Source organism: Dendrobium catenatum, unplaced genomic scaffold (assembly GCF_001605985.2).
Source record: "Dendrobium catenatum unplaced genomic scaffold, ASM160598v2 fragScaff_scaffold_390, whole genome shotgun sequence".
In the NCBI taxonomy this organism is placed as follows: Eukaryota; Viridiplantae; Streptophyta; class Magnoliopsida; order Asparagales; family Orchidaceae; genus Dendrobium; species Dendrobium catenatum.
The window spans coordinates 2,714,013-2,725,198 of NW_021318852.1; the positions used below are offsets into that span (position 1 = coordinate 2,714,013).

Here is an 11,186-nt window from a genome sequence, read left to right on the forward strand (position 1 = left end):
AATTCTTATAATTATGAGATTTAATTTTTTTTTTGCTTTTATGTGAGATTTTAAAATAATTATTTTACTTAATTATATAAGTTTTTATGTTTCATAGTTTTTTTTAATTTAATTTTTTATCTCATACTTTGAATGATAACATTATTTTTATGTTAATTATATTAAATTTAAATAATACTTATAAATAGTTGTGTCATTATTATAATATTTAAATATAATAAATATTTATTATGTCATCCGGTTCGACCCCGGTTCGACCCCGGTCGAACCATCAAACCTCCAACCCCTTCTTCTTCCGGTTCATTGACCGGTCCGGTTTCAAAAGCCTTGCCCTCGACGCGCTTGACGCGCCGGTGAATCCCCTATACGCGCTCTTGTAGCACGGTGGGGGAGAATCCGGTGCGACATGTGCGACGAGGCGGGTAAGCCCTATACACGCTCTTGAAGCGTGGTGGGGACGGTCCTCGACCTCGACAACTCCGGCGACTGCAACGTAAGGTATAATTTCTAACTCCAGTCCCGTCCTCGACGTTTGCAGCGGACCGGAGAACCACCTATACGCGCTCTTGTAGCACGGTAGGAGGGAGCCCGGTGCGAAGCATACGGCGAGGCGGGTAAGCCCTATATACGCTCTTGTAGCGTAGTGGGGAGAGCTACTACTGTTCTGGTACAGGTACTGCTGAAGACCCATACACGCTCTTATAGCATGGTGGGATGAAATTTGTACGGCCGCGGTGTCTAACGACACCTACCATACACGCTCGAGTAGCGTGGTGGGAGGGCCCAGCTCCCCTATTTTCCCCCAAACGGAGGATATGCCGGGATGCTGCCGAAATTTTTACTGAAATGTACAAAGACTTGAACAATTTGAAGACCTTCTTAGGCAACAATATAGAAGACTTGTACTTGAACAGAAGTGCACAGAATTTGAACTAAATGAGCAGATGACCTGTACGATGAATAGTGGATTTGTGGACCTAAACCTGAACAAAATTTAAATGATTTCTAAATGTCAAAATCAAATAAAATCAAATCAAAATTGAACTCAAATTCAAATCATTTGAACAAGAAAATGAACTTGCAAAGAACTTTAGAGGACCCTGGACAATCAATTTGAACTTGAACGAGTACTCGAATTGAACCAAAACTTGAGCTTGAATGGAGTCAGAAATCAAGAGGGGAACAAGGAATCCAGATAAGAATTGCACTTTATCCGGCCAAAGAACTTGAATCCGTTCTTGAATTCGTGCTATACAACATCAAGTAGGAGTTGTAGACTCGATGAACCCGAGTCTAAATGAGACTTAACCCGGACTCAAACATATGCAAAGAACAAAACTCGGATCATACACGAGTTAATTCAAATTACAAGAGCACTCATACGGTCAAAAGTGACACAAAGCACGTTACAAGACCTCAATGCATGAAATCCTATGACAATGCCTGGATGTGCCTATTGATTGAGATGGCAATACTGGAGACCAGCAGTCAAAGACCGTCCCCTGCAAGCAAGTGCAGTCATCAACCACCTGAGATTGGTGAAAAGGTGGATTTGATGCAGAAGCAATGGGTCTTCTACAAATATCTTCAGGAGGTCGTAGTGGATACGACGGTCCCCGCAAATATATACAAGTCGCTTGTGGATAACAACAGTGGGTATGTCGTAGGTACAACGAACCACTGTGGGCACAAGTACATATATCACCTACGACGGTGGTGATCAAGATCTTCAAGTATTTCGGGTATAAGAGCGACTCGATATACAAAAAGTACACCCCCCTGAAGGAATGGAGGAAATATTTAAACAAATTAGAACCAAACTTCCTGGTGTTCCCAAGCCCCTTCTTAGTCCTATACTTAAGAAGAAAACGGTTCTGGTGCCCACAAACACCGAAAATAACAAGTCCACTACACTGTTGACCTCAAAGGGAGTTCTCTTCAAAGCAACGAACTTCAAAGTCCAGAAGAATATCCTCGGTGATTGAGAAAGGGGGAGTCAACATCAGAATCCACGCCACCGGATCTGCAACACTTATGCAAGCAGACAAAAGGCGTCCACAAGAATACAACGCCACGCCACCGGATCTGCAACATTCGTACAAGCAGACAGAAGGCGTGTAAAAGCTCTTCAAGTAAAAGTTGTGCATTTAAATGACAAATACTTACACAACTACAATTATTTTAAAATACCCCTGCACATGCACTAGAGACTGTATACACATAGGTACACTAAAGGAGGTATATAAAAATCACCCACATGGGCCCCGGCAAGAGTGTTATTGGTACACACGTGACGCCTAGGGATGTTGCGCGGGTCAATAAGTGAATTCAAGTTCGAATCTGATCCTTCTATATTGGTCAATAGAAGTCGACAGGGTTCGAACCAACAAACAAGTATACAGTTGCGATGGTTAGTATATTTGTTTTATTGCATTCATATTAGGCCTTCAAGGCCTACAATCAAAAGAATTCAATAAACAAAAGGCATGAAACCTACGAAACCCAATCCTCCTAAGTAGATAAATAGGAGTAGACAGGGTTCGAGATATCGGATAAATATGCGGTCACGAAAGTCGACCGGAATATTTATCTTATACATTCATATTCGGCCTCCAATAAAGAAAATTCATGAACAAAGGCACAAAGCCTATAAGAAATTCGATCCTCGAGCAACAGTTTGGTCGAGTTGACAGGGTTCGATCAACTAAAATGGAAATGACCCCGAACACCTCGATGATGGTTGTGTTGAATGCAGATCTCAACTTGAGGGGTTCACAAATACTTTTAAATGTCTCCCAAAAGTCCATTCAAAATTCAAGCTCCACCAAAAAACCCAAAATTTCCAAATATTTAAAATTGAAATCTATCTATCAACACTTAAAGCAAAGTCCATCCACCCTCCACAACAGTTTGTCGGGGTGGACAAATCAAAATCTACTTCTGCTCACAAAGAGCGAAATGCTTAGTCGAAAATATCACTAGGATCCATTATCAAACAATCTCATGCCAGTAAGAACGTGGTACGTGTCCTCTAACAGTGGTTTTGCAGCCAAATGACACCGCAGAATAAACGGTTATGACGACCCGGGGCCCTCTGAACCGAGTGGTTTTTCCGCCAAATAGCACCACAGATAGCGGTTATGGCCAGAGCCAATACGCTCCTTAATGACATCAAATCCTTGAGATATGAATCAATATGATATGATCGATAGGGCACAAAGCCCTCTGTTAGCTAAGGTGGATTCAAATTTGTCCCCTTAGACAAACATTCACCCCAGGTCTACGAGGTCCCCTTGGACGAAGCAACCCATGGCTGCCGACAAGGATCCTTTTGTCAGGTTGGGTCGACTACCTCCTCTGACTAAGTAGACCAGGGACCACAATGGCCCAGGACGACGGAACCATGGGATCTTGATCGGGTCCATCATCCATTCCCCCATCATTGACTTTAAGTGCAAAATTGTGCAATTTCTATTTTAAATATCAAATCTTCCAACCCAAATTCCAAATCCAAAAACCCAATTCTTCAATTCCCAAATTCAAACTTTCCAATTTTCAAATCCATTGCTGCTACTATATGCCAGAAGCACGTATCTCTATACGAATCTGATTGATGACTAGCCTTAATCGAAAGTTCTCTCTCGTGATCGGGAGGGGTAATTAACTATAGGGGCTTGCGCCTATAAGAAACCAGAACTCAGATCATAAAGTCCTCGCAAAATGAGGGTGAAATCTCTGGGTAGTGTCTTATCTACAAACCCATCTGCCTTCCAAAATTTATCCCGGAACATATCCGTTAAAACTCCCCTCGCCGAATAAAAAGAAAAAAGCGGCGGGGAGGCTGGGGCCGAATTTTCGGAGCCCACAATTGGATCATCTGGATTCTAGAATATTTTCTCAAAATGTGTTTAGGTTTTCATGACAGTTGGAAAAAATTCAAACCAAACAATTCAAAACTAGTTGAAATATGGAACCAGCAAAAAAATATAATGCAAAATGTTATATTTCTACACCTTGCTAATGACAATTGCACAGATTATGTGGTTCACTATTCTATGAGGCATGGCATGCTATTTTCTTCTATTGACCTCAACTGTACATGCATGATATGCATATCCAGTAAACAATCATAAGGAAATCGGTACGCTAGTTTTTAACTAGTAAATAATTCCAGAAAATCCTTCCACTTAATGGAACAACTCCAGGCGTGAAAAGTTAAAGCAATAGAACGCAAGTAGAAACAAAATCAAACTGTGCAACCATCAAAGAAATATGGCAACCACAAAGAGCTCAAAATGTCACGCAGACCGCAAATTCCCCGTTTAAGTTTGTTTGAAATGAAAGTGAAGGGAATTAAAAACAACGACAACCTACATCTATACTTCGAATCTAAAACATCTTGTTTGATATATCAATTTGATAAAATAAAAAAAATAAAAAAAAAACATCTTGTTTGAAATTTTCAAGAATCAACCCCGTCTTTCACATAAATATCTAGCATCCAACCCGAGAAAAAAAATTGCGCTCAAAATGTCACGCAGACCGCAAATTTTCAAGTTTCAAAACAATCTACAGATCCTAACCCCCTAAACAAAAGCATCTCTACTTCAAATACAGCAATCTACCCCAATGCCGGTGAAAGAGACAAAGAAGACTCCGCATATGGATACAGCCATAATTAAATAAAATAAAATAGACAAATAATTCGATAAAATAAATCTAAAATATAAATCTAGGGCCTGAGGGCACGAATATCCCATTTTCTTCTTCCTCTACCTCAATCCGCAGCGCTCTTTCGTGAATCTCGTACGATATACGACACAGCGCTTCTCCGATCACCCTTTCTCTTTCAAAATGGGATCTTATCTTATTTGCTCATCACATCCACTCCTCAACGACGGACGATCGAGAGGGAAGTAGATTTGGGGCTGAGAGAACTAATCGCAAAGGGATCGTTTAGAATTCGAGAACTTTCGAGGATCGATGCCTTGATGATCACAGCCGCCCATTTATAGTTGCACGGCTAAGTATGCGTCGGACTGGACCATAACGGTTCTTTCCACGGGCATCGGCGGGGTCCACCTGATTTTCTGTGGCCGGCGCGGTATGCCTGGTTGCCGGGGCGCGAGGGTGGCGGCTGAAGTGGAAATATGTGGGGTGGGAATATAAAATAAGAAAGAAAGGAAAAAAAATTAAGGAAGATAAGTCTTGAAAATAATACTAAATTATTTATTATATTATTTTTATAGAATAAAAAAACTTTTGAAATAATTTATAAATTTTTATGTGTCCTAAGTCCTAACCATGCACTATACATGTGCATATTTTAATTATAAATAATATTTTAGACTAAGTTGTTATCATTTGCAGTTTATTTAGTACCCTAACAAACTATTTATTTTCTCATTTCTATTTTTTAAAAGCTTCAAGTGTGATGTTTTTTTTAAGACTTCATTAGAGACAACTTTCTTACTGCTTTTTAAAGCAGTTTTGTATTAGAAAATTTTTTTGAATTATAATTTGAATTATAATTTTCTTACTAGAAACCTGTTTTTAAAAATAATAAGAAAATTGTTCCAAATAAGTCAAATTATTCTATGCGGATACAGACGTTGTCCGGAGACGAATCAAAACGCTCCACATCACCCGTTTGTTGTATAATGTGGCTATGTGACCCTATGCACTGAGTGATGTGGCGCGTTTTGATTCACCTTCGAACAATCTGATGTCCGCACAATAGAGCCTAAGTCAAAACTTTAGATGATTTATGGTGCTATTGTGGGACACTTAAAAATCTTATTATAAGTGTATATATTTATAGCAAAAACATATCTCAAAGTTCCTATAGATATGAATTGCAAACTCAAACAAGTAAACTCATCATATTTCATATAACTACAAAAGTATTATATTTGCGACCAAGCACGCCTACAATCTTCATCAAAACTTCAACTTTATCTTAGCAATTACTTATGGCGATCTCCTTAACAGTCATAACATTTTATTGTATTATTCTCATCGATGATATGCATGTGAATACAACCATTTTCTTACATAATAAGTGAGGTATAAGCGGTTATATTTTAATTTATAATTCTATTATATATTTAATCAATTATATCATAATTGATTCTATATATGTTTTTTAAATTTATTCACAACAAAAATATATAAATATAAATATTGCAATCTAATTGAACCTCTTTACAGATTAAAGAGATGGTGGCCTCTTCACACTTTGATCATTATTATTTTTATATATTTTCATATGTTAGCTTGGTTTCTACCATGAGAGAATGATTATTTACTTTACTTTTTATTAAAGGGCTATTTAGTATGAAGTAAAATAGGCGTAAAGTATTTCAAATACAGAAGTTTTAAATATATTTGTGCTTTATTTGAGTAAAAGAAATACAAAGTGTTGTTTTTTAAATGTGCTTAGAATTAAACCTTAAGTTCAATTTGGCGTATTTGAAATTTATTATATTTGATCAATTTTCTAACACACTATAAATTCTACGCAATTTTTGTCATCACTACCAACTTCAGCCATCGAACTATTATATATAGTTTTGTTTTACAGTTCATTCATTCTACTTCAAGCCAAAGAAAAAAAAAACAATCACATGCATTTATTTTACTGTTATCTAAATAACTTCAAATATACCGTATTTCTTACACTATATTACGGCCCCTAAGTTGAAATGAAGTGTATTATATCCCTTTTTAATTTTTATAATTCATTTTTTACCACTTTAGCTTCTATATTTTATTAATAAATTTTATGCTTGATTATGCAAATATAAAACATAATAGGTTTAAACTTTGTGGATTTTTCTTTGAAATTAGCACAATATAAATTATTCATGTATAATACTAATATTAAAGTGAATCCATATATTACTATAAAGATCCTAAGTAGTATTTAATTAGCTATGATTTCCAATTAGCAAGGAAATAAAAATAATAAAAAGAATAAACTAAAGTGTTAAGAATAATTGTAGGAAAAACATTTAGTGCATATTTTCCCTAATATATCCATTGTTAGTGTAAAATTTCAACCTCATTTGCAATTGCTTGCTACTTGTTAATATTATATTTGTATCAAATAAAAAAATGTCTCTCAAAGTTATGTTATGCAAAAAACAAAGATAAACACTCATTTGTCATTGCAAATTACTTCATAATAACATAGAGGCGTCTAAGGTTATATAAGGCGATATTTAAGGTGATATTAACATAGATTCTGTCACGCCCCATCATTTAATTTAGATCGAATTGATTTTTTTTTATATAATAATAACAACCATAGTTATCTAATATCTTCCAATAATAAAAAATCAACGGAATCTATTCTATAGATCAAACAAAAAAATACACTTGTATTATTTTCTTTAAAAATCATGTGCAATACTCTTAAGTCATACAAAACAATAATTCATCTTTCTACTCTTTAGTACAAAAGAACAATTAAAAAGACCAAAAGATAGGAAAATCTATAGAGTCCTCTATCTGATCATTCTCATACCCCTGGCTATATTCCATGACCTTAAATCATTAAGTCACATATAATATGCTAAAAAATCCCATTAAATCACAAAAAGCCAACAATGTACCCAAAGCATTGGAAAAGAAATTTTCATAATAGTAGTTGTCAATATAATCATGAATATATGTTGAAATAGTAAATCACATATACGTACAGTAACAATAAAAACATGTAAAATAATTAATTGAAATGGTACGAAGGCCAGTAAAACAATGCAATACATAAACATTGAAATCTATAAATCAATAAACTCAAAATGGATGTCAAGATAACTAAGCAGTAAACAATTATTCTTAAATCATATGTCATAGCAGTATTAAGCAATCAATAAGAAAATTACATAAATTATTAAAACTTAAGCATGTATGAGGACTAACGAAACATTCCATAGCAATGCAATATTATCAGGCAATCATATATAAATATACATATATATGATGTTCAATTATTCTATATTAGTATAAAATCAATATTACTATGACATAAAACAAACAAGGAGTTATGACTTTCATGGTATTTTTATAATAATCATTAAATTAGTAACCATTAGCTCAGCAAATAGCCGTCACTCTTGCTCATCAACACAATAATCATCTCCTTATAACTCCAAATTAGTAAATCACATTAATCAGTAAATGATAACATCAAATTATAGTATATAAATAAAAAGTCCATCGGCCCACAATTATGTATATGTTAGTCAATTTTCAGCAAAATAACTACCATTTACTTATTTTCACACGTACATATTATTACAATAGTAATATACAACGAGCTATTATCCAATCATATGCTCATATTCATTTACAATGTTTGTATTAACATTGTGCTTGCACTAAAATGACAAAATCAATATTTTATGCAAATCATATAAAACAAAATATTAACATTTTACCTTGTAAAATTATGAAATCAATCAGTCAAGATGCCAAGAATAATAGTATTGTGATATAAAAAAACATGTGGTTGAAGTTCACTAAATCCGGATAAAATACAATAAAATCATCTTGGGAGAAATCAAATAGTAGAAATCAAAATATTTGAAAATAGAAATAGGATAGAAGTGAGAGAGAGAGAGAGAGAGAGAGAGAGAGAGAGAGAGAGAGGCAAAAATTGTATAGTATGTTTTTCACTTATATAAAAAATTACCAATATTTTAACACAATATATGATGAAGTAAGTGATATCTATATTATTATAATTTTAAATGGTCATATAATAAATATTTGTATGCAAATTATGCTTAATTACTAAAGTAATAAAACGTATGATATATAAAAATATATTATAATATTGAAAAAGTATTTATTATAATTGAATGCATAATCATTTTCATGTTCGCCTTATTTTAATAAAATAAAACCGATATTATTATCAATTGAACTACAGTATAGTTTATTTTTCATCAAATTTTTTATTCCAATTGAAATAAGTTGTTATTGAATAAATTATGTTAAAACATTATGATATTAATTATATTATAGCGAATTAAAAAATCATTAAATTTTCTTTGAGATTAATATAATATAAATTTTTAATGCATAACACTAATTTTAAATAATTTAATAATTTTAAATCTCTATATATAAAAATTTTATTAGAATGTTATGATAATATATTTTTAATGTTATTAATGTGAAATTATTATCTATTACTTGTGAGCATAATCTTATTATTTTTTACGAAGTTCTATTCTTAACTTTATAGTAAAAAAATAATAAAATAAAACTTTATAGTTATTTTTTAATCAAAAAATATATTCGGGTTGAGTTCTAATTTATATTTTTAACCTGTTTATTAAACATGTCATATTCGAATTGAATCAATTTCATATAGAATCTAAATCCGATTCGTTAACCCGTTTTGACCATCCCTATCTTTATTTAAACCTCCAAAATAACATGAGCAATTTTGTCCCCATAGAGGTAGTCAACGCCAACGCAAATGGCCATCATGGCCAAATACTCCAGCCCCTGATATTGGTCACGACGATTAATAAAAATGATTAGAAATAGTAATATATTTCCGTTGTCAACTTAGGAAAAGTTATTAATAGAACATGTCTCTTTGAGGAGGTTGAGGTTGATGAACTATGTATGCTCCATGAATGACTAATAGTTTACTAATGGATGATTTTTTTTGCATGAATACCATAAAATATTTGTATATTCATATTATTTGATGCTTGAATGTATATAAATTTAAATATTAGATATGAAAATACATAAAAACTTTATGATATTTATGTAAATCATTTACTTCATTATATATTATGTTTAGTTTTTTAATAAGTTCGAAGCGTCTCATTGTTTAGTTTTTTTAAGAAGATTTATATATTATTTTCATGTTAGATTATTTAAGTTTAATTAATGTAAATTTTTCGGGGTATGAATGGGTGAAATTTAAAATAAGTTTAAAGCGTCTCATTGGACGCTCAATTTATCTTGAGAAATTATTTTGTGCGGAGAATGGACGGTGAGAACCGTTCGGATTTGCTGCCCTTTTGTCGTGCTTTTGGAAATAATAAGTAAAAAGATAGTAAATATGGCAATATGCATTAATAAGTGCAATTTTTATGGCATTTTGCTGAGTATTTACAAAAGAGCAGTAAATGTTCAATTCGATGATATTTGTTGCTCTTTAACTGCAATTTTGTAGTATTTTTTACAAATACTCAACAAAAGAACAACAAAAGTGCAAATATAGATTCATATTTGCTATCATTTTGCTAAGTATTTACAAAAGCGCAACAAATCCGGACGTTATCACCGTCCGGTCTCCGTACATAATAATTTCTCATTTATCTTTCTCTTGGTGGCTCTAATGTATCAAATTAGTCGATTAAGTTGTAATTAGCATAATTTTGATGCAAAAAATTATAAATTGTAGTTTAAATTATTAATTATTTACTTATTATATATAGATTAAATAAAAATGTTGAATATTTAACTTATGGATAATTAATCTTATCTAATCAAGAACTAAGCAGCATAAAGTACCTTAACTAGGAATAAATTATGCTAATTATAGATTTTTAACAAAATCCTCCCCTAATTAAGTTTTACTTAGCATTATTAAGTGCTAATTAGCACAACCCTCAAATATAATTATCATAATTAAAAACCTTAGCTGATTTTAAATTGGCATTCATCCTTGATAATTATATTTTACACTCAATCAAAGTATTTTATAATAGTAAATAGTCAAATTAATCCTCTAACATTTTTTGAATGGTTAAAATAGTCTTCAATTATATAAAAATATAAATATTAATATATTATCACTTGACTCTTCAAATAAGGAACAAATTTTTAATTTCAAAGGATTATTTACATTTCTATCTAAAAAATAAAATTATCAAAATTAGATTTTTAAACAATATAAAATCAACTAATTACCTTCATCTAATCAATTTTTAGCATTCATCTTAAACCAATAATCATAATATATAAACTTCTTTAAAACTTTATTAATTCATACTATACTAAATTTAAATATGTTCACTTTGCTAAATTATATTTATTAATGTTGTTAATTTCATTATATCTTATTTCATGTCAATCTTTCAAAATTTTATTTAAAATATAATTTTTTATGCTTTAAAAATATGTAATTCAATATATAAATTTAGTATAGT

General features: G+C 32.2%; 1 protein-coding gene across 5 annotated transcripts in view; it reads right to left on the reverse strand.

Annotated features, from left to right (window-relative positions):
* LOC110104972 (nuclear transcription factor Y subunit A-7) overlaps window positions 1-5,101 on the reverse strand; it is a 21,776-nt gene extending 16,675 nt beyond the window's left edge. For 4 of the 5 annotated variants that reach the window (XM_020834295.2, XM_020834294.2, XM_020834292.2 and 1 more), the window contains exon 1: window positions 4,777-5,101. The gene's annotated coding sequence lies outside the window, so the exon portion shown is untranslated. The remainder of the gene's footprint in view (window positions 1-4,776) is intronic. The other variant, XM_020834290.2, reaches the window with a different exon arrangement.
* Between the last annotated feature and the right edge of the window lie 6,085 nt (window positions 5,102-11,186).